The sequence below is a fragment of the Ambystoma mexicanum genome, chromosome 1p (assembly GCF_040938575.1).
Source record: "Ambystoma mexicanum isolate Mex_15411 chromosome 1p, UKY_AmexF1_1, whole genome shotgun sequence".
In the NCBI taxonomy this organism is placed as follows: domain Eukaryota; kingdom Metazoa; phylum Chordata; class Amphibia; order Caudata; family Ambystomatidae; genus Ambystoma; species Ambystoma mexicanum.
The window spans coordinates 1,082,844,560-1,082,869,273 of NC_090921.1; the positions used below are offsets into that span (position 1 = coordinate 1,082,844,560).

Below are 24,714 nucleotides of genomic sequence, written 5' to 3' on the forward strand. Positions count from 1 at the left end.
GGAGGTATGTGGGCATCTTAATGTGTGTCTGGGGGGATGGATAGAGGCACATTGGTCGGGAGGAATGGGGCACATTGGTCTGGGTCTGGAGGTTGGGATAGGGGCATATTGGTGTGGGTCTAAATCGGAGGCAGGGCCAGCATCTTGGTGGGATCTGGAATGGAGTGATATAGGGCCATTTGTGTGTTGGTCTGGAGGGTGGCATGGGACATCTGTGTGTGGGTCAGACGGGTCATCTAGGTGTGGGTCGAGAGGGTGGGATGGGGCATCTTGGTGTGGGTGGAATAGGGTTGGGAGGGTGTGCCAGAGGTAGGATGAGGCATCATGATATGGATGAGAGGGTGAGGTGTGGTCTAGCTTGGAGGGTTGGTGGCACCTTTGTATCTGGAATGGAAGGAGGGTTGGTGGCACCTTTTGTATCTGGGATGGGAGCATCGTGGTGTCTGGAGGGAGGGATGAGGGCATCTTGGTGTGGGTCTGGAGGGTGGGATGGGGGCACAATGGTGTGGGTCATCAAGGTGTGAGCGGAAGGCAGGAGGGTGTGTGGAGGAAGGGATGGGGTAGTATGGTATGGGTCTGGAGGGTGGCATGGGGGCATCTTGGTGGGATCTGGAATGGCGACATCTTGGTGTGGGTAAGAAAAGTGGCACAGGGCTTCTTGGTGTGTGGAGAGGGTTGCTGGCATCTAGGAGGGGTCTGGATCGGAGGGATGGGGCATCTTGGTGGGCTCTGAAATGGAGGGATGGTGGGGTATCTTGGTGTGCATCTTGACCGCATCTGGGTATATGAAGGGAGAGGGGCATCATATTATGGGTCTGGTCCGAGAGTTGGGGCATCTTGATGTAGGTTTGATGGGTGGCATGGGGCTAGGTGTGTGGAGAGGGTTGGGGCATCTATGGGTGAGCGGAGGGCAGGATCGGTTGTGGAGGGAGGCATGGGGAATCTTGGTATAGGTGGTCTAGAAGGATGTATGGGGCATCTTGATGTCTGGAGGGAAGGGGCCTCGTGGGGCATCTTGGTGGGGTCTGGAAGGTTGGGGTTACATTGGTGTGGGTCTCAAGGGATTGGGAATCATGGTTTGGGTCTAGAGGGAGGGATGGAAGCATCTTGGTTTCTGGCTTGCAGGGTTGGTGGTATCTGGGATAGGGGCATCTTGGTGAGGGTCTGGAACAGAGGGATGGGTCTTTTTAGTGGGTTCTGGAATGTAGGTATGTGGGCATCTTGATGTGTGTCCAGAGGGAGGAATAGGCACATTGTTCTGGAGGGATGGTGCACATTGGTCTGGGTCTGGAGGGCGGCATAGGGGCATATTGGTGTGGGTCTGGATCGAAGGGAGGAGGGCATCTTAATGGGATCTGGAGTGGAGTGACGGGGCCATCTGTGTTGGTCTGGAGGGTGGCAAGGGGCATCTGTGTGTGGGTCTGGAGGGTCGTATGGGTCATCTAGGTGTGGGTGGAATAGGGTCAGGAGGGTGGGATATGTATCTGTGTGTGGGTCCGGAGGGAGGATGGGCCATCATGGTATGAATCGAGAGGGAGGGGTGTGGTCTAGCTTGGAAAGTTGGTGGGTTGCTGGCATCTTTGTATCTGGAATGGAAGGGTGGGAGCATCGTGGGGTCTGGAGGGAGGGATGAGGGCATCTAGGTGTGGATCTGGAGGGAGAGATGGGGGCACATTAGTGTGGGTCATCTAGGTGTGAGTGCAGGGCAGGATGGTGTGTGGAGGAAGGGATGGAGAAGCATGGTATGGGTCTAGAGGGTGGCATGGGGACATCTTGGTGTGTGTAAGAGAAGTGGCACAGGGCTTGTTGGTGTGTGGAGAGGGCTGGGGGCATCTAGGAGGGGTCTGGATCTGAGGGATGGGGCATCTTTGTGGGCTCTGGAATGGGGAGGTGGTGGGGTATCTTGGTCTGTGTCTTGAGGGCATCTGGGTATGTGGAGGGAGAGGGGCATCATAGTATGGGTCTAGTCCGAGAGATGGGGCATCTTGATGTTGATATGATGGGTGGCATGGGACTAGGGGTGTGGAGAGGGTTGGCATCTAGGGGTGAGCAGGGGGAGGGATGGGGAATCTTGGTATGGGTGATCTAGAAGCAAGTATGGGGCATCTTGATGTCTGATTGGAGGGAGGGGCATCGTGGGGCATCTTGGTGGGGTCTCGAAGGATGGGGACATCATGTTATGGGTCTGGAGCAGTGGACCTCATACTTTTTTGGGCCGCCCCCCTCCCTCTGAGAAAAATGTGGGCAGGCTGCCCCCCCAATGCCAAATGGACAGTAAGTCCAAATGGTTATGAACTATCTTGCTCTGTCACTGCACCCTGCTCCCAGTATAGTCTCTGAGCTCCCCCACCTGCTTCCATCAGTCTCTGGGCTCCCTCATCCCACTCCTACACGGTCCCTGGGCTCTCCCCACCCTGCGCCCGCCACTATTCTATGGCTCCCCACCCCGTTCCCAGCACAGTCACAGGGCCTGTGGCAGCTGGTGAATTTTTTAAGTGGAGGGGCCTAAATATTTCCCCCAAATATGCCATAGGGACCGAGCATAGCGAGGGAGCACGGACCCATCGAGGAAGTTCGAGTGTGTCTCCTCCCAAGAAATGTTTTAAAAGAATGGGTTCAAATGTTGCATTTTAGAGACTACTTGAAAATAAAATGGGCGTAAAAAGCCAAACAGTTTGCTATTGTCGCTGGGGGACAGGCATGGTATTTTTGACTAGACATATGATACATGTCCAGTAAAAAGAATACTATCCCAGTCCCCTGGGCTCCACAGTGCCTGAGAAGGAGAGCTGGTTTTGGCAGGTGGGTAGGGGGATTATGCAACAAAGGCATTTCTAAAATGCCTTTGGTGTACAACCCTCCCCTTCCACCCCTCGCCAAAATCGGCTCAATGGACCAACATGCACACATTCCCACAGCAGGCACTCTATCATTCACATGAGCAACCATCACCATACACGCATCCATACACATATTTAAATTAAAAATAAATAAACATAAATGTCCCTTCTGCCCCGGTCCTGAAGTTTCCTCCCCCAATGCTCCATCTCCTCCATTATGAACAGGAATCTGGAAGAAACATTTCCTTGTTCCTGCAAATGGGTGCAGGGGCATGCGTGTGTGTGCTGAAATGCCCCGCTCCAGCCTGCTTTGTCTGTGCAGAAGGCGCAGGAGCTCCGCCACGCACATACAGACTGAAGTTCTGCAGCCAGCATTTCCAATGAGCATGTGCGGCTGAGGAACTGAACTGTCAAAGGGAAACCTTGTTTCCCTTTGACAGTTCAGCCAGCACAGGAGCGCTCCCTCAGCTGGCAAAAGCAGCTGAGGGAATGCTCAGTATTTCACTGGGCTGGCTCCTCCATAATGGGCGAGGGGGACCACTGTTTTAACGCCCCCATGCTCATAATGGACTAGCCGCCTGCTTTTCTCCATTTTAAATAAAAAATAAAATATTGAATGCCCTGGAAGTGGTGGGGTGGAGGGGCACGTCCCACATTTTGAATAACTCTGGTTTAGAGGGAGAGCTCAGACATCTTTGTGTCTGGAATGGAGGGATGGGCATCTTAGTGGTGTATCTAACGGAGGGAGTAAGGCATCTTTGGGTCTGGGGGCACCTTGGTGCGGGTCTGGGGTGAGGGTTGGGGGCACCATCTTATGGGTCTAGAGGAAGGATGGGAGCATCCCGGTGGGGTCTGGATTGGAGGGATGGTGCTATCTTGGTGGGGTCTGGAGAGTGGCATGGGGCTATCTGGGTATGTGGAGGGGGCATTGTATGGGCTTGGAGGGATGGGACATCTTGGGGTCTGGATCAGAGGGAGGGGGGCATCTTAGTGTGGGTCTGGACGGAAGGCTGAGGCACCTTGGTCTGTGTCTGGAGGAAGGGGATATTGACATCATGCTGTGTGGAGGGAGAATAGGGTATAATGGTATGGGTCTGGAGGGAGGATGGGGCATCTTGGTGGGGTCCGGATCGGAGGGAGACATTGTGGATCTGGAATGGAGATACAGGGCATATAATGGGGACATGTCAGGGAATGATGGAGCATGTGGGTCTGAGTGAGGGCTCGAGCACTCTGGTGGGAAGGATGGGGTGGGGCATCTGGGTGTGAATGGAGGGTTGAGGTATGTATGTCTGGAGAGAAGGATGTTGGTCTACGCGAGGGGTGGGAGCATGTGGCTGCTGAGGAAGGGAATGGGTAATCCAGATGTGGGTCAGAGAAAGGTCGGATAGTGCCATCTGTGTGTGAGTCTGGAGATGGAGGTGAAGCATCTGGCTATGGCTCTGGAGAGATGGATGGAGCATCTTGGTGTAGTTATGGAGGGACTTCTTTGTGTGGGTTCGGAGGGAGGGATAGTGGCATTTGAATCTGAAACGTGTGTTTGATAGGAGAGATGGGGCATCTGAGTGTGAATGGGTACATGCAGGGCTGGGGTATCTGCTTGTGAGTGGGGGCAGGCAGGGGTATGCAAGTCCGCAGGGAAGGATAATGGTGGCTGGGCTTGGAGGGGCGGATTTGGCACTTGGGGCCTGGAGGGAGGGCTGGAGCACCTGTGCATTGGTCTGGAGGGGAGGGTGGGGCATCTAGGTGTAAATGGAGGGATGGGGCATGTAAGCCTGGAGGGAGAAATGGGGGCATCTAGGTGTGACTGTGGGTCTCGAGGGACGGATCAGGGATTCTGGGTGTGGGGAACCACAGATAGTTGAAGTTCTCCCACTTATACTCCATTCATGGTTGGCCCTCAAGCAAAACTATTCCTTTCTCTGCACCTTTGATGCTAGATCCAAGCCCCATGCAGTGGCCTGCCATCACTCAGCGTGCGTGCCTGCTGGAACAATGATGTGTAAGGCTCAGGCTCCCGATACGTAGGAACGAACTGCACTTAATTTTGAACTTTTTTCATTGCTGGCATAGGAGAGCTCTTTAAGACTAAGCACTAGGCATTGTCACTTCTCCCCCGAGGGGGAGCCCCTTCCTGTGAAGCCGCTACCCGATAGTCCCCCTGGCGGTGGTATAATGCAGGAGCATCTGAAGGGGAGGGGTTCCTCCCTCTGGAGATGAGGACAACCATCTAGTGTACAGCCCGTATCTCCTCTTTCCTCTTCTACTTTCTATTTAGACAGTAGACCTATGTACTGTGGTACGGCTAAATATCATGAGATCCTTGAAAGTACTTGGACGAAGAAGAACCACAGGAGCCCATGTCATGAAATGCTGGGACAAGCGGGCCCCGTGGAGTAATCGAGACAGGGCCTGCAAATGAAACAAAGCTAATGAGCCTAGGGACAGCTTGCAACATTGTATAAAGATGGACAATGGTCTGAACACTGGGAAATGGTCACGGGCAGCCGCACAGGGTTTCAGGTGTGGTGATCAGCGAACGCCAGAGATTCAAATCTGTTACCGATCCAGAGGGAGAGCACTCCAAGGACGCTGGCTGCGTCTTATAGTTTGAGAGTTTGCAGGAGCAGACCTTTGCTCGGTGCTGCCGAAAGAAGGAAGGAACAGATGGCAACCAGGAATGCTGTCACTGAGCCGCAGAGGAAATGAGACACTGCAGAATTGAATGCCCGCCGGCCCTGGAAGCCCTGGCGACGTGCCGAGACCACAGACACGGTAAGGGGTGGTGTGGGAGATCTGGAAGGAACGCCTGGTGGCGCAATAAGGGGTTGCAGTCAGTTGTCCCACAGCCTCTGGGCAAGCACTTCACTAGGTGAGGGGAGGGCACGGCAGAGGCAGGAGGCATACAAATCCCCTCTTCATCATCACTGCCAGAATAAATCCCTCTGACCTCCAGAAAAGGTCCGAAGACCTCGGGCATATTAAAGGGACAAAGGGGGGGAGAATCCCTCACAATAGTGACATAGAGGAGCTAACTGATAACCAAAGGAGGGCTAGATGCCCTCACCAAGAGAAAGAGAATCTGAGAGGGTGTCCCTCACGACATGGGTAGAGAGAAGCCAGATGACAACCACAGGCGGGTTAGACACCTTCCCCAAACTATGGGTTATCTTCCTCGTGGCAGTACTTGGCAGCAGAGTGAGCCAAGTCGGCCAGAGCAAAGAAAGAGAAGCCAGGATCAGGAACTCAAAATAAGAGCCCAACATGAGTCATCTTCGTTGCAGTTCTTGGAAGGGAAGCGTAAAAGCAGACCAAAGAAGAAGGGTTGTGGACCCCACCAAAAGCTTCAAGATTAAGAGTGAAGTTGAAGAAAACGACGATCAGGGAAAGGAAGTCTTCCCCCACCCCCACCCCCCGGTTGTAACGGATAACAGGAGAATGGCGCCATTCTGATGCTAAACCGGACAACTAGGAAAGTCCAGCAGTGTGGGGATGGGAGCCATTCCTCCAGACTTTGTATGAAACCGAACACAAGGAGAAAGGAGACATTTGTGTGGTCCATCCAGAAGGAGTATAAAAGGTTGTGTTGATAACTTTACCAAGCCTGGGGAAGGCAGACCTCACCCCTGATAACGTCTGAGACACAAGGCTGTGAAAAGTAGTTTTGACAAGCTATGGACCCTAAACTCAGGGGAGTCATTCTCCTGGAACAAGAACACAGATGCTTTATTTTATAGTTATCTTCTCTTCCCACCTTTCTTTCACTCCACTTCCTTGCCTCTTGCTATTCTTCAGTTATACAATCTGTCTCTCTCTGCTCCTACCACCACTTAGATTCCCCCACTCCCTGTCACTCTTACTATTCTCCCTCTTCTATTATTCCAACTGTTATTTACACTATCACTCTACTACCAGTCTTCCCTCAAGTCTTATTCTTCACGACTGTTACAGCTACAGCTCCCAACTACTACTAACTCCCACTATCAGTATCTTTTACTCCATCATCATTCTCCACACACACCGTACTCTCTGTGTTGGGCCAGAAGGACCAGGTGCGATATTGACCTTTCCAGATAATGTTTTTTAAACTATAAGAGAATTGTTCATCTATCCCTAGTGATATGATGGTGTTCCCTGCGTATATACATAAATAAGGTACTTGTCCATTATATAAACAAAAGAATAGTCTGCTGTCCCCAAAAAATAATTCTATCTGACCCTACCACTATTCTAAAAGAAAATCCCGTCTCAAAGACTTTCTTCTGCACAGTAAAATTATTTTAATAGAATATTTTTTAGATAGTCACTCGTCACCTTCCGTACCAGATCTTGTAACTCCTTCAGTAGAGCTTTTGATTTACTCATTTCCCTGGTCAATGTTCAAATGATCTCTTATCCTTTGATCAAGGCAGCTATGCCTTTTGGACTCTGTGACCTATACTTTCTTAAGTTGGAGTTTTCTGGTAATCAGCATTCTTCCTCTCCTCCGGTAGCTTACTTGGCCATTCTCTCATATAGGCTCTAGTGGCCTTCACTTTGCATTCATATGTTTCCCGTTCTTATTTGTTCCACGGTGCACTTGTCTTATGGGATACTTTACCCTCTTCCCAGGTTATTTGTACTCAATGCTTATCTGTCGCTTACATGGTTACTCTGGATTCTCTTTCTCACATTGTTACAGTTCCATTTTATTGCCTTTCTATTCCTCATTTTGTCAGTTTTACTGGGACAAGTTTTTCTGATGTATAACGATTCCCCAGTGGTCTCATGGTTCTCTCGTCCTCCCTGTTACCTCTGGGTCGGTAGGGGAACGTCCTCTGGAACAGCGCTCACTCTGGTTCTTCTCCTTGTCTCTGGTTTGCACCCTCTTGAACACCGCCGGCATCTGGCCCTCGGTCTTTCCCTTCTCCTTGACCTGGTTTAGCTGCGGGCTACCGGATACTTCGCTGTTTCTCCAATGTGGTGGTCGGTGTCATTGGATGGGCACACTGCCCACGATGAAACTGTGGTGGTCACTCCACCACCAGGATTTGGCTGCCCGTCTCCTCGGTTCTCCCATGCATGTAAACACTGGGCCTCCAGTGTTTCAGTCACGCGTTCGGAATACTTGAAAGCCGCGGCTTCTTTGGCACCACATCTCTCGGCTGTGACGCTGTCAGGGGGCTTCCCCTGCTTACTCTTTTGCCCCTCATCGGCATGTTCCACTTAAAGAGACGGATCCTCTTTTTTGCTCATAGTGACATATTATGGATTTCTCTTTAACCAAGTGTTTGGATTCCATAATGTTCTTTTATATCTGACAGTCCCATATATGCCATTAACGGGAATGACTTAGGGAGTTCCTCACAGGAACAGGAGTCCTTGTCCCCAAAGAGGGAGTCTCTCCAGGTGAGGTCCCACTTGCCTTGACTCCTAGGGAGGGTCTTGTGGAGTGGGCTCACCTCCCTATCCTCACAATGAGGGATGGGGAGGGCTTCCCCCCTGGGGAGAAGGCACAAATTCCTTGGATTAGTCACATCTCACACACAACACTCGACAGACCCTCTCTCTCCAACGGCCTCCATACTCCTTTTGCGCATGCCTTCTCTGGTCTCTCTGACATTCTCTTCCGCCTCCTTTTCTCACCCAACTTACCCACACTAAACCATTCACAGACGCCCCTAACCACCCCACCCCCTCCCATGACTGGTTACTTCCCCAGGCGAATCGTCTACCTTGCTCCAGGGCGTGTTTTAGGGAAAGGCTTGGTAAGGGCCGAGGAGGGCTTATAAGCAGCGCCCCCCTTTCTCCATGCAGTCTTGCAGCATTTCAACCTGGACCATGTACTGCTTTTAGGGGAATTCCTCTCAACCCCCCCCCCCCCCAAATATCAATGCTGGCATTGGCATAGTGGGTCATAATTGCCTGTATGGAGGCGTTCATTTATAACTGTGATTCCCTGGTGGGCTACTGGAGGTTTCCATGAGGCCGTTTTAAAGGGTTTATTTGTAAATCCCAGTTTGTTTAGTGGGTCCATAATAATGAATCCCTGATGGGTTAGTGGTTTGCTTTATCCGCTCGGGATCCTCGCTTTCCTTTTTCCTTCAGTGCCCGTTGCGGTTGCACCCGCCGCAGCGAAGCACAACCCTTTGCAAGATACACTGCGTCGCAGAACGCCTCCCTCTTTTTCCGGGATTCTTGGTGCTCCCACCCGGTACTGCTGGGGTCGTCTTGAGCCCGGCGGTGCTCCTCTTCGGCAGTGTCAAGTCTCCGGCTTCTTGTTGTGACGGGGACGTCACCCACTGTTTAGGTAAACGGGGGCAGGGAGGGGGCCTGAACATACCCAGACACCATTAATATTTTGAAGAATAGCAGTTATTGTGTTTAGTAGACCATGCACAATATTGACTGGCAGTTACTTGTGCTGGGCAAAAATCTCATTGTTTCAATTCATACTAGCAATCAATTGTTACAAACTTTGCTTTCCATGTTGAAAAATTATAGAGTCTGTTTGCAGTTCAACTACTATTGGGTGATACATTTCTCTATTAATCTTAGAACGTTGCCTTTTTGTTCCCTTATAGTTGATTTCCTACCTTGACTAGACGTCCTTGCAGTTAATGCTTAGGAACTAAACCAGCAATTGTGTGTACCGTCAACTCAGAATACTGTGCTTTTGCATACCACTGAACCCTTGTTCTCCAATTGAGGGAAGGGGGAGTACTGTATTGGCCACGTAATGTGTATCCTCCACTCAAAGAATGCCCTGTTTCTCCAGGTCACTAAACCCCTTTTCTCACCTTCAAGGGAAAGGGGAGTTCTGTAATGGCCAAGGGATTTACAGAATACCCAAAACTGATTTCCTGATTTACTTGTGTGTTTATTTCTATCCCTGCAGAAACAAGGAAGGAGTAAGGCCTCCACTAAAATAAACTGACTCAACTGAAGAAACCGTGGTAAGAGTAAAATAAAATAGTGATGTTTCATGTGGTTTCTCTATTGTCTTATTGGCCGCAGTCTAGTTTGGGTAAGGTCTGTCAGCCTGTGTGGGTTAAACAGCCATATATCCTGTGATGTTTAAAGTGTTTCCTTATTTTTTTATTTTATTTATTTGCCATTGAGTTCTTTCTTGTCAGGATGCTGCTGTGATCCTTCTTGGCCTCCTGAGATCTTTCATTGTCAAGTTGATCCTCCCAGGATTTACTGCTTCATAGTACCACCGGCCAGGTGCCTCAGGTTGTCTTGAGCAGGCTCAGCCATAAGACTCTTAAATGTAGATGGAACCTCTAAGGGTAGTATTTCGTTCACCTCCTTGCTGAGCTTGCATCCTGTTTCCCTCCCTTGCTTTTCCTCCTATGTTCTTTTCCCACCGGTTCCCTTTCTCTATCCACCTGTCCTGCTCTTCTTCTCCCTCCAGGAAGTTTCTGGCATCCTCTCCTCACTTTGTCTCTCTTATGCCGTTTCCATGCATTTTCTTGTCTTTTTCCCTACTCCTTTAGATACTCTACTTCCTCATTTTCTCCTTGTACTCTCGCCCTCATTTAAGTGTTGTCTCCCTCCTCTAATCTCTCGCTCCCTCTAGATGTGTTCACGCTCTTCGTTCTCCCGCCAGGTGTTCACCTTTCTCTTCTCACTCTCCTCCCTCTGTTTCCCTTTCTCTTCTCATTTCAGCTCCTTTCATTTCTCCTATGCATATTGTTGCTTCTTTCGCCCCACTGTGTCCTTTCCCTTCTTTCTGCTCTGCCTTCCCTCAATTCTAAATCTTCTGTACTATTGCCAACCTACTCTTCACACCCACACCATTTCTTGTCATGTGCACGTTTATACTCCCCATCGAGTGGCTCCTGTTGGAACTACAATTCCTTCATGTGTCTGTTTGCAATTAGTAGCGAGACGCATTTCCAAGCACCAAGGGGTCCCTGGTGTCACAACAGCCTCCTGTAAGGGGTCAAGAGTAAGACTTGGACACAGTGGCATCTTGGGTATTGGTTATAAACTTGTATTCAACAAAATAAAAATAAGGTTGGGGGAAATCCTATCTATCCCCTTCCTCAACAAAACGAAGTAACATCAGTGTCAGAATATTAAACAAAAGGGCATCCTCTGTTTTGTGTCCAAACCCTAAACTAACCCTTAGACTCTAAACTCAATATAATGAGCACAAGGAGATTTCTTCAAGCTATACACTCGTAGCTTTTCCTCAGTGTTCCAAAAACAGAAAGATTTAAGGTGTTGAAAAGAAAGGAATAAAGTTCCACAGGGAAAGGGGTCTCCCTTCCCCCAGATTTCTTCTGGTAATTGAAAGGTCACTGTATCAAAGTTGACGATTGTTTCAAGGGGCATGAACCTTGAGCCTCTTTTAAACGTTCAGATTCTCATCCCATGTATTTTTCATTGACTTTAAAGGGGCGTGGTTCTCCCCTTTTCCATGGTTGTTCTTCCTTATACCCCTGGGACGCTCTCCTGCCAGGGTATTTGCAACTTTCTCAATAATCCTCAAAGAAAGGGTATGATTCTTCCCTTTTAATGTTAGTTTCTCGCAATTTCACTCTCCTGGTTTACCTTCCTACTAGAATGTCGCACCACTATTCCACAGTCAAGTTTTTCTCTTCCAACTCCTGGTTTACTCTCCTGCCATGGTATCACATTAGTGAGTCTCTTCATTTCTCTTTCTTGGATGTGAGTCCCAGACTCACGGCTTCCCTAGTTCACTAACCTGCCAGGGCTTTTGCATTCTTTAATCACTTTTCCTCTTATCCTTGAAATAATATTTGTCCAATACTCACTGACCCTTGCTTAGCACAGTTCATTTCAATATTCACTTTTCCTTTCAAACATTGGCTTTCTGCGCATTCACATGTATGCCTCTTTTGAGGCATTGGGTCATGTACCATTTGGTATCGTTCACAAATGTATCAATTTCTTCAAAGGCTTCACTTCATCCAGAAAGCGGCACCAAGGGGCTGCTGGTCTCCATTGACGATCTGGCTCGGGTGCACGACTCTGGCAGCATCAGTGTTTTATTGTTGCTTGACTTATCTGACGCCTTTGATACCTTTGACCATGCTTTCTTGCTCAACAGGGCCGCCCCTTTCTGGTGCTGTTCTTTCCTGGTTTTCTTTGTTTCTCTCTGGTCGAACAGTCTTTCCCTCCCTCCTTTTCACTCTGTGCCCACTTTCTTGACATGAAGAGTTGCTCATGGTTCCTCCATATTCCTGTTTTTGTTTAACATGTACATGCAACCTCTTACCAAGCGTATCTGCTCTCACTACTTCCAGTGTTACTGTTAACAGATGACACAACTTCTGGTCCGTTTAGATCTCTCTCTTGTGGAGACAGCGACCAGATTGAGGGCCTGCCTCAAAGCCGTGGGTGCATGGATGTGTAATAACTGGTTCCAGTTGAATGTGGAAAAAATTGAAGTGTTGGTGATGGGCTCTCCTTCCTCTACTGCCTTTTGGATCCCCCTATTTTTGGCTCTTGTTTGGGTCCTTTTCCTGTTCCGCTAGAGAAGGATTTAGGGGTAAAGAATCAGCCTCTCTCTCTGCGGAAATCTCAGATAAGTGCACTATGACAATGGGGCCATCTTCAACTGAAAACCCTTTAGTAAGGTTCTTCCTTTTCTCTTTTATCAGTTACGTGCCCCAGTGGTGTCCTCACTTGTTATGTCCTCCATGGACGACTGTTATGCCCTATTTCTGGCACAACCTGTCTACCTCTTATGGCACCTTATAGTCCTGCAGAACTCTGCAGCCAGACTAGCCACTTCCACACCTGGATGTGCTCACATTACTCCGGTTCCGCACCATCTTCATTGGCTACCCATGGCCAAGTGCATTCAGTTCAAGGCCTTATGTCTCGTTCATCATGCCTTTTATGGAACTGGGGCAGAATATCTACAGGCCAAATTCTTTCCGTATATTCTTGCTTGGACACTCCGCTTGGCGAATGCCTGTCTTGTTTCTGTCCCCCGATTCAAGGCCACTTGTGTTGGGGACCGATCCTTTTCGGTCACTGCGGCCGAGCTCTGTAATTGTATTCCCTGTGCTTTACGTGAAAACTATCTCTGATACTAAAAACGTATCTTTTCTAGCTCGTTCATCCTCATTCCGCTAGCTAGCGCTAAAATGCCTTTGGGTGGATGCTGCAGTTTATGAGTATTGGTTACATAACCTAACGCTTGAAGGATATACAATTAAACCTTGTGAGCCTGTGTTCACAGGCTCAGAGTGCATAGATCATCAGGAATTGCAGGGTGAATGTAGGGAAGAAACCAGACTTAGTGAATACATTTTACCCATCCCTCAGCAGGACCCTTGTGACGGACTCCAGTCTTTCAGGTAGGGGAGCATAATGGGGCAACGGGAGGTCCATGACCTTTATAGCCTGGAGGAACAGACACACTATATAAATTGACTAGCACTCCCATTAATCTGACATTGAAGGCGTTTCGCACCATCTGGCCAGGTCACCGCCACGTGTTGATGTACACTGACAGCACAGCCCAGTTTTATCTCAGCATGAGGTCTACAACTCTCTGCATTTTCGCACTCAAGTTGTGGGGCAGGTGCATGCAATGTTTTCCCAATAGCGTCCCACAGGGCGAAAGAGGAGTATGTATGGGTGGATGTTCTGAGTAAGTCCTATGCCCCCCATGAATGGGAACATCATGTGAAAACATTAAATCCAATCTTCTGAGGTTGGGGAATGCTGATTCTCGACCACTTTGCAACTCGGAAGAATAAAGTGTGATCTGTATGCTTCTTGGAAGGGGGATGGCTAGAACTTTCATGAGGATGCCTTTTCTCCTCACTTGAGATGGCTGGACTCTTTCCACCAGTCCCTCTAGTGCCCTGCACAAATTGAAGCACATCAGCTACTGCCATCTAATCCCGATTTCACTGAACTGGCACAAGAGATTGTGATACCCTAACCGGAAGGTGCAGAGTTTGGAAGCCCCTTGCAGCTTACCATTGAGGTTGGATCTTCTCCAACAATAAGGGGGCATGGTTCTTGTACCCATCTTTCCTTGATGGCCTGGTCCCGTAGAACTTTGGTGACCTGGAACGAGCAGTCTGAACAAAATCAGGCATTGTTTTGGTTATAAATGTTTATTTATGGGTAAAGGTATGCAAAACCTATCTTGCCCCTAAGTAGAGGTGATTCCCTACCTCAACAAACCTAAAACTTGGCCCTGAAAATCTGTTGTCAGAAAGTATTCCAGTTTAATCAAACTCCTAATCTATCCCCATCACTACTTAAGCTAACCAAAGAGATCCTATCACAACCAAGGAGAATAAGTCTTCTAATGTTCTGAGTTCACAAAGTTCCACACTTGTAACAAAACTAGGTGAATGGCTTCCTTCTGTCTAATGTCCAGCCTACGCAGATTCCTCTTAAGTATACTTCATCATTAAATACTTCATCAACTTGTTTAATTCCTTCCAATGGTTTGGTGTTCACTTTACTTCAACACTGTCTTTCAACTTGGCCCCACTGGGAAGAAGGAGAGGCTCCTTGAGTCTTTCTCAACTACTCAATACTTATGGAACTGACCAGAGGATTGCTTGCCAAAATGGTTTACTTCTTTTCTCTCTGTTTCCAGTTCATAGGTTGCCCCGGCCCACTCCCGGAATTATCACTGTTCCGTTTACCTTCTCTTAGGGAAGTCTTCTTTCGCCACGGGTCGTGGGTTCGATCTTCTACTTCCTTCTTCCACTCTCATTCGTCCGGCTGAACTTTGCGGCCTGCCAGCCTCTTCCTCTTTCCACTCGACTTTGTGGTCTGTCACTCTCTTCTTTGGCCCTGTCAACTGTGTGGTCTGTCACACTCTTGTATTACTCTTCTTTGGCCCGGTTGGCTTTGTGGTCCGTTACTAGTACCAAATGGGGTGGCTCCCCCTTGAGAGGTGACAAGCTCCCTGGATTTGTCACAAACAGAACAACCTGCTCAGTAATAGACAGTCGGGGTTCCCTCCCAAGCATAGCACTGAAATTGCCTTGCTAGGCATAAAAATCCAAATGGACAGATCTGCGACTATGGCAACTTGGCCATCCTCTTGCGCCACTGCTGCAACATGTCCAAATTACAACTATTATAAAAGAAGGCAGTGCAAGCATAGTAACCAGACATGAAACCCACTGGCTCCCAATCAAAGCACGGGCGGACTTCAAAAGTCTATCCATCGCCCACTGATGTATCCATAAAGATGCCCCCCCCCCCACCTCTCCCTCAATACCTGCATTTCTCAAAAGATCCTCTCACGGATGCTAAGATCCAGCTCCTTCCTGCACACCGCTAACGACCCCCCACTTCAAAAACAATAGACCCGGTGGAATACACTATTGCGTTAAAAGCCCCAGCGCTTTGAAGCTCAATACCACCTCATATCAGAAATTAACAATCCTACACCTCCTTCAAGAGATTTGTAAAAACCAGATTGTCCGATTACATATGATTAAGCTGTCGTAGACTTATCCTCTGTTGTCTTTATTAGCTCACTGTTTTCAATACAGCACCTACTACGTACCGAACGCCGAAATACCCTATGGTCTGGGCATTGTCACAAATGTAAAAAATGTAATTAAACCTACCCCTGCGGTTGGATTCAAGCTCTCCTCTTCATAGGGTAATGGGTCCGGTAGTCCACATTCTATTGATTGTTGGCTTTCCTGTGTTTGACTGAAACAGAAAGGCTGGAGGTCTAGAAACCACCTAATTTCCCAGGCATTTGTGTCTTGTTGTGACAGCCAGGTAAGAGAATAATGGTCGATGATGAGCCTAAACCTCCCTCCAGTCATGTAGTATGTTACACTGGTTGCAGCCCACCTAATGGCCAGGGCCTTCAACTCTACAGTTGAATAATTTTGTTCCCTGGGGAATAATTTGTTACTTGTATATAATACCGGATGGTCTTGATTCTCATGCAACTGACATAGGACTGCTCCTAACCCCATCTTGGATGTGTCTGTTTAGAGTATAAACTCCTTATTGACTTCTGGCATTTACTTATTTTATTTATTGTGCATTTGTAATCCGCTTATAAATCAAGTAAATTGTGTTTCAAAGAGCCCAGAGCACAACAGGGAGGGAACATGGGGAAATAAAGCAAATATAACAATGAAAGATAGTGGCAGACCTACTAGGCCTTGTGAGCATTCAGAACGTGCAAGTGCAGAGCGAGAGAGAAGGGATGAGGAAGTGGGGGGCTAAGTGCTAGTTGCAGAATGGGTTTGTTACAAAGGGCCTTCTTTAGCCCGTCCAACTATTCTGGTTTCCCCCTAGTCTAGACAATTGTTTGGCTGCAAGTAAGTCTGTCAGCAAGGGTGGAGTGATTTGGAATAAACTGCTGATAATGGCCAAGTAGGCCTAAGAAAGCGCTAAGTATCCCAGACATTTTTTGGCACTCTGGACCGGATGAAATATTTTGGGTTAACCTATAGAATCCTGCTCTTTTCAAAGCCCTAGTAATTTCATACAAGTGGCATAGATGTTCCTGCCAACTCGATCTATGGATTACTATGTTGTCTAAGTAGAACCCTGCTAAGAAAGAGTAAGGTCTTAAAACTCTATCCATTAGCCTTCATCATCCAACTGCAGCGCCTTCAGATCCTCATCCTGCCTCTTTAGTTAAGTCCTGCTTGCTCTGATTCTTACCACCTTGTTTAATCTTTCTCTTTCCTTGGGTTCTTTCCTTTTGGTGTTCAGCAAACCCACTGTTCTTCCTCTTCTGAAAAAACCCTCTCTCGAGTTAGTTCACATTCTGTTGGTGTTCGATTTTCCTGTGTTTGACCGTGAAACAGAAAGGCTGGAGGTCTAGAAACCAACTCTGATCTGTCCACTCTCACTTCTTCCATACTTATCAGAACTTTTGGAACAACTTGTTGGACCTGCTTGAAATTACTGATTTGAAAAGTCTGACCACCAAAAGTCTGTTTTATTTTCTTTCTCTTTTTTCTTTTAATTTTCTCATGTGTGTGTGTGTGTGGGGGGAGACCACCCACAGCCCCCCACCTTACACCTATACATTTTTATTAACTTTACCGCCCACATATACATATGCAAATAAATGGGGGTCGAACTTTTGGTGGTAGGACTTTTCTACTTGGGTAATTTCGTCCTAACCCAACTTGTTTATGTGCAATTTTCTTCATATCTTAACTCTCACAATCCTCTTCCCCCTTCGTCAATCTGGTTTTCGGTCCCCCTTCTTCACCGAAACCAAACTCCTTTCTATTTCTAACTCAATCTGTTATGCTCGACATCATGAACTCTGGTCTTTTCTGATTTTGCTTGATCTCAGTGCCGCGTTCAGCACTGTAGATCATTCCATTCTACCGTTGATTTTCTTTTCTTGGGCTTTCAGGCACTGATCTACATGGGTTCTCTTCTATCTGTCCAATTCCTCTTTTACTGTTTCTTGGAATGGCTCTACCTCCTGCTCTTTTCCTTTGTCTCACGGTGTTCTGCAGGGGGTCTGTTCTGGGTCCTGTATTTACTCTCTAACTCCTTTCATCCTTGACTAATCTTTACATATAGCTTTCAGGTTCACCTTTATGCTGACAACACACAGATGTTTCAGTGATTCTATTAATCTTTGACGTTCTTCATGTTTTATTGCCATTTGTTCATGGATGTCTTCTCTTGGCCTTAATTCAATGAAAACTGAAATATTTTTTTTCCGCTTCTCCCAAAATTCTTCCTCTTATCTATTTTCTTTCCTCCACTTCATCGTTCTATGTTCTCTCAAGCACACAATCTGCATGTCATTTTTGACTCTTCCTGTTCAATTCAAACTGCATCAGTGGTTCGTTCTTGTACATTTCTATCTCTTCAATATTTAGAAAATGTGTCAATTGCTCACATTTTCTTCCGCTAAAACTTTGTTCCAATGCCTGGCCCTTTCACACTTATACTATTGTTGCTGACTTTACATTGGATTGCCATACTCTGTATTTCTTCTCTTACATTCTTTTTTTGTACTTGGCTGACCGGATTCTTCTTATCTGCATACCCACGTCTCATAGCTCTCATTTTGCCATCTCAAGTGGTTACCAGTGCAGCGATGCTGTGAGTTCAACATTCTTTGTATAGTATTCAAATGTATTCACGATCTTGCCCCAGCCTATCTTTGCTTATTGATAACTCTCGACCATCCTGTAACCTTTGTTCTGCCTCTCGTGTTCTTCTTTCTGCTCCTTATCCTCCTTGTACTGTTTCTTGCTTTCATTTATTTCAATTCATTGCTTCTAAACTCTGGAACTCTCTTCCTCTGGAGATTTGCTCTCGTTCTTCTGTTTCTCAGTTAAAAAAAACTGTTCAAGCTTCATCTGCTACAGATTTCCTTCTCTTGATGTGGTATCTTGAACTTGATCTCTGATCTCTGACTTATGCTTGTTGCTCTCTAGTTTCTCATTCTATTGTACCGTTTGTTTTGTTGTCAAGTGCTTTGGATAAAAGTGCAGTATAAGCACTGCAAATAAAGGAATAATGTGGCAGGGGCTCCATGTAATCCAAATGGTTAATTGGTATAGACCATTGGGAGTGCTAAAGGCAGTCTTTTGCATATCAACTGGGTTCAAGGGAACTTATCAATAACCGTTCATCTGATCCAACATGGTTATGAACGGGGCCTTCCCAGGCTTGCTATCAATCTAGATGGAATTTCATTTTTTGTAAATCTATGCAGAATCACCAGGAGTCCGGTTTTGTTACTTAAATGATAGGGGAGAACTGTCACTATGATTTAACATCTGTTCCACCTCCTCGCTGATGACCTGTTTCCTAATCTTGGGTGTCCGATAGGGCTTCATCTTGTCCACTTGCCCAGGAGGGATTCTAATGGAATGGAAGACATTTTGAACTCTTGCTGGTTCTTCCGAAAAATAACCTTGAGGAATTGTAAGGGTCCTGGAGGTCACCATTTACTAAGGTTATCTCACATCAATTTGGGGCTTTGACTTAACTTTCCTTGCCATGGTGACAGTAATTTGCTCCACTGGGTTTGTTTTCCAGTTTGTCAAGTTATTGTGGTCATTCTGCACCCTCTGTCTTTGGTCAGGATGTGATATTAAATAATTCAACAGACCCTTGTGTTCTAAAACCTTATAGGATCTATACCACGTAAACACCACCTTATTTTCAGAGGTGGGCAGAATTACCAAAACCTGGCCATCCATGGACAAAGTGCGAGCAACCACCTTCTCATGGTCTCCATTTTGGTGTTTCTGGGCTCTGGTTAGGTGAGCCTGACCATCTCTCTCACCGCTTTCATGTTGTTTAGCAGCGTCCTGAGAAATTGCCAAAGGAGTGTCTTCCCAAATCTCCTGCATCATATCTAGTCGGTCTCTGCCTTCCCTACTCTATAACAACTCGAAGGGGGAGTCACATAGTGATGATTGAGGGGATTTCAATCGGGAAAGAGTAACTGAGGAGGTTGGAGAGGACTGGGTAAGGAGAATGGAAAGGGAGAGAACCAATACAATCTTGGTTGGAGAGCAGAGAACAGTTATATTGTTGCAAGGCATTAGGCACTGAAAGGAAAACAGGCACCCCTTGTATACAGAGACATCAGAGAGGTTCCAGCAGACCAGCTCGCTCCGGAACAGAGTTCAGAGCGGGAGGTGGCACAATATTGTACAATCTCACCAAGGGACAGAGAGGCTGCGATAGCCAGGAGGAGAGTATCCTAGGTACCAGGACCCTAGAAGAAGGGTGTGGTCAGCTGACAGAGAACTCCACAAACCCATTTGTCAATCTCTAAAAAACCATAGGATCGTGTACCAGTGATTAGAGAGGTACAACCCTGTCTCTGACCTCTGGAAGAGAACTTGAAACCAATGGCTTGGCCTGGGAGGATGCTGTCCACTGATTCCTTCACAGTTCAGGAGCCCCGAAAACCTGAAACCTCGAATGACAAAGAACGGGGTGTTTAATTGGACATTGGAGTTGGGGAAGGATGTCCCGACCATAGAAATTTGTAAGAGACTTTGCTTTTGCTCACAATGGCAAGGCTGTTGGTGGCCGTCATGCTTCAAGTAATCTAAGGGGGTCTTTTTCAAATGTGCTGGTGCTCAAAATCACAGTGTAAAAGCAAGATGTTATTGTTTTACGTCTTGCACTCCAGCCCATTTCCGTCCCCTTCGAAGGGAAAGGAGGGCCATGATGCAAAGTTTGCATCTCTGCCATGCTTCCCTTCTTCTCGGAAGAGCACCGCATTTTGCATCTGAGATATTCATGCAGGTGTAAAACAAATGGATTCTTATGGAATCCATTAGTAAATGCCATCTGCAAACCGTAATTTGAAGGCAGCATGGTTTTGCAATGAGTTAAGAGGAAAAGTCATTTTGCCTAGTTTTACTCTTTACCTTTACACTCTGCCTTGTAAAACTTCCAAATTATATGCAGAAGACGCAATAGCACATAAGTGCTGATGTTGGCGGTGCCCTGCATGCAATTTGCATTTAATTTGAAATTACCACCTATGTGAATTATCCTACTCGATGGCCAGGATTTACTCTGGAGGGGGTTGATGGATCACGGAAGACTCTTAAACAATTTAGCAGACTTGGGGTGGAAGCTAGGGCAAAATTGGGGTCAAAATATGATGGCACTGCTGAATGCTCGAGGCAGAGACTTGTGTGGGCTTGAAGGCTAGCAGACAAATGGGAGTTATCCTAATAAATGTATCTTCTCGTCGAGATCCATGTTTTTCTTTTCTTTATCAAAAAGCTGCATTTTGATGGCTATTTTAACACATACTCAACCACTGTTACAACAGTCATGTTGCATGATTAATTGGGGTTGTGTGTAACTGGCTTAGGAATGTGAAACTTGGCAGCACGTCAATAATTAAACTGACGGGCTTGCACCTTTTGAAACTACCATGGTTTGTTTAAGCAGCTCCCCTGGCTGGTCTCAGATTGGAATTATGTCAGCAGCACCATTTTGGGGATATTTAAGAAACACACTAGAATTATTAAACACCAGCAATATTCGGGTGTACCGTGGATTTAGCCCGACATAAGGCAGAAGGACCTTTGTAGGTATGACCAACTTAGACTGGATTGTGTTATTTCTGGAAATTCATGTTGAATTTTATTGAATAGCACATTTTGAAATGTGTACATTTTTTCGGATTTCACTGGCGTATGTTTTGGAGGGCTATCATGGCAGCAACTCAAAAGGAAATTCAAAGATATCTCTGTGACGTACACAACCTGAGTTTTGAATAGACTCGTTTAGCTTTCTTTCCGAAGGTCATTTTTCTTCCATCCTTCTGTTCCCTTTCTTGTAGTTGCAGATGGAAGAATACCATCTAGCATCTTACTTTTTTTCGGGAGCTTTTATTAAAGGGTCTTTTTTTACAGCCAACATATGAAGGGTTTGTGTACTCGACTCATGGAGGCAAGTAGTCCCTTTTCCATTTCTATAGGGGGAGGGAGCAGGAGGTGCTCCGGTCCTGCAGAGGTCCTTTTCCATTTCTATAGTGGGGAGGGAGGGGGTTGAGGAAAGAGGTTTGGGTTGGGGTGGGGAGGTGAGGCAACAGGGAGTGGCTCCCTGTAGTCTTCCCCACATTCGGGAAAAAAAGATGCTGCCATCTGGGGAAGGGCTTTGAGTGGCTGAACAGTGGTCGGAGAATTTATATTCTCGCCCGTTGTTCCAGCCACCTGATTGGCTAATGGCACATCCCCTCTCTGGGTGTGAATAGTCATAAGCACAGCAAGGTTGTTAACCCAGTGAAGGAGGATGGCGTTGTCACTGTAGTAAGATTTTACTTGCCACAAATTCCATTCAGTGTGTGTCTGGCTGCGTGTAACTGCTTAAGAAGATGGGCATCCAGGTTGTCCACAGGTTTTTGGCGGCCATGTTTTCCTTTTCTTCTAGCAAGCCTATACTCTTCATTGTCCATCTGTATTGTCCCAATTTTTTGTTGCACTCTAGCCACGTCTTATACTGGTATAGGGTGGCCAACTCTTTGATAGTCTTTCACGGAACACTTGCCCACAAAGTGGCGATGACGTCACAACGTCACTCACGTTTGACCCGCCCCTTTTTAAATGTACATTTTTTTAATGGCTCATAACACCTGGCTTAATTGAAATGCAAATGGTTTGTCCTTTGGAGGTGATGGTAACGTTTTTTAACTGTAAATATGACCATCACGACCCCAGGAACAAAGCAATAGCATTTCAATTAAACCAGGTGTCAGAGCGTTATAGCTCGACCTGGAGGCTCAAAGGATGCAGAGCCGCTCGGAGAAAGAAAGCAGCAGGCGGCAGCGCCGTGCAGTGTTCATGGCCACTTCAGTTTGCAGAGTGGCTGTGCTGGAGGCAGGTTGTCCTGACGAAAGTCGGAACAACGCGAATTCCAGGACAGTTGGCCACCCTATACTGGTACGTTCTCAAACTCCTAACTAGCTACTGAAAGCAAACCTCTCAGAGCACTGCGCTAACCTCTGCAATATTTACTTATGCACGTTTTTCTGCTTGTAAAGCTGTTGCATCTGAAATGAAGTACAATTGCTGATGTTTACAAGGATGGTGAGATGTTGGTGGCTGATCGTGAGGTTAGTTACTGCATCTCCTAAGTTGTCTGCAAATGAAGGTTGTATGAGGGTGGTCTGTATGTAATTGCAAATGAAAAGTAAGTGTGGACTTGTGTGAGGTGGTGTAGTGCAATAGGAGGGATTTGCATTCGGGAAGGCGTTTCAGGGTGACCCCTTAATTTTTTTTATTTTAAATTTGTTTTACTGATCGAGTACATGCAGAGTGGACCACCATGCAGGAACAAATGGACACTATAACCTTATAGACCGAGGGAGGAGTTATCGAGGATTTCTGGCTCCAGAGCTAAGGCCCAAGGCGCAGCCGAGGACCGTTAGTTAGGAACACGTCATTATCTCAAACACTAACGGCCACTCCCGAATTCTGTCAGCACATACTACTAGTAAACACAGGTTTTTAAGTTGAAGAGGTAAGTTTAATAATGAGTAAAGCACACAAACATGTTAATGTAAGCGTTTTAATTGTAAGCCTGGTCGATCTAGATCAGTTTTAGCATGAGCTTGCTTTAGTTACAATGTTAGTGACATTTTTGTGAAAGCATTGTTCCATGTTTTAGCTTTTACTTTATGTTAAATTACGTTGGAGTGTCTTGTTGAAATAATTCTTGCTGGGAAATGGCATTGCTGTTTCTTGAATGCAGGGAAATGCTTTCTGTTGTGGCCTTGGCTACTCCCAGTAGTCCGAATGTCTGCAATGCAGTCTGCAGCACCAGTAGGTCTTGACTGCATTCCGAATATTCTGATTGGCTGAGAAGAGGTCAATACTAATTTCTATCTGCCAGTAAAGCCTATTTTTCTCTTTTGCATCATGTATGAAGCATGTTATAACTAGACATATTTTTCAATTCCAAAAATACAATGTGATATTGAGGGTTATGTGTAATTTGGTTGTAAATTGTAGCAAATTATATTCATGTACTTATTTCCATCCCTAATTTACGAATTGTAAAACAGGTCTTTGTGTCCCTGGCACAACGTAAACAGAAGGGTTGTATTTCTATTGGCACTGTAGACCATACACTTGTGCGCCTATTGTACACACACCAGACAATGGTGGAGTTATGTTATTGAGTTCAGCCCTTGTTATAATTTACTTACGGGCATTGTGGTCACAGGCTCGCCTTGAGAATGTTTGCACTGAACCTTCTCAAGTTAATTCCAGAATATAACTAGAATGCTGTTGGGTGTCAGTGCAAATACAGCCATGTTTTCATTACTATTTCTACCATGCCCAGACTCCTCCCTCTTTTCCTGAGTCTAGTCGTCTGTTCCTCGAATGGCTCCCTTTGGCCAGTAGGGGCAATACCCAAAGGGGTATATCCAAAATGTCAAAGTGGACCAATGTGTTTTTGTTTTGCCTCTGTCCAACCCTGCCAATGGGAGTTGTGATGAGTCTAGGGTATTCATCCCTTCTCCCCAAGAGGGAGCCAACCCCGTTGAGGCTAGGCAGGTGAGCCTGCTCCGCGATACCCTCCCTAGGGGTATGGGCAAGTGGGACCTCACTGGGATTTACTCCCCTTATGGGAAAAGGACTTGCGGTCCTATGAGGAACTCCCTAGATTGCCTAACATATCAGCATGTATGGGACTGCTTGCTGGGCAAAAGAATATAACCTCTTTATATTTGGCTGCAGGCAATGCTGAAGCGAATCAGGAAAAGAGGATGCCACTTTAAGACTAGACATGTATTTAACTGAGATGAGTGGGGGAAGGAGGAGAGAGTATGGTACGCAGCGGATGCCCCCTGACGTGATCGCACCTTGGAGGGGCGGAGCAGAAGCAAGCCGCTGAGCCCGCAGCTTTCGAATCAGAGGAACGCCACAGTGAGATGCCGGGAGAACGGCAACGGTGAAACCGCTGCCTGAGAAGAGTATCTAGGAGCTGGTGGTGGCGTGATCACGAATGACTAGTAGTGGGTGAGACACTTGCTCAACGACACCAAGACCATTGCAACTGGGAGCATGAGAAGCTCCCAGTTGCCTGTGTCCGTAGACTGCTGCATCCTGAGGGGAAGCAGAGATCGAGACTCTGCCAAAAAAAAGAACTGGAAAACCGACAATGGGTAAGAATCACCGAGTACGAGCTGAGCCCTGCAACATTCCCCTACCCAGATGTAGGTACTGGGGAGAACGGGAATAGCAGAAGGCCGAACGGGAAAAGCAGAAAGATGCTGGGGCAAGAGTACATGAAGAGTGCATCTCGTCTCAGTCATAAAGAAGAGATATGAGGAAGGAAGTTGTTGGTAGCCAATGTGAAAGGCTCATAAAGCAAGTAACTCCTTGTGAGGAGAATGAAGTGGGACTGGAGACAATTACCCTGGGACGAAGGGAAA

The 24,714-nt window shown here is 46.9% G+C and overlaps 1 protein-coding gene across 9 annotated transcripts in view; it reads left to right on the top strand.

The window, feature by feature from the left end:
- METTL25B (methyltransferase like 25B) overlaps positions 1–24,714 on the top strand; it is a 278,862-nt gene that overhangs the window by 4,695 nt on the left and 249,453 nt on the right. For 4 of the 9 annotated variants that reach the window (XM_069604626.1, XM_069604622.1, XM_069604641.1 and 1 more), the window contains exon 2: positions 9,718–9,775. The exons of 3 other annotated variants lie outside the window; for them this stretch is intronic. The gene's annotated coding sequence lies outside the window, so the exon portion shown is untranslated. Of the gene's footprint in view, positions 1–9,717; positions 9,776–22,435; positions 22,794–24,714 lie in introns of those variants that run through there. 2 more of the 9 variants (XM_069604632.1, XM_069604646.1) reach the window with 2 other exon arrangements.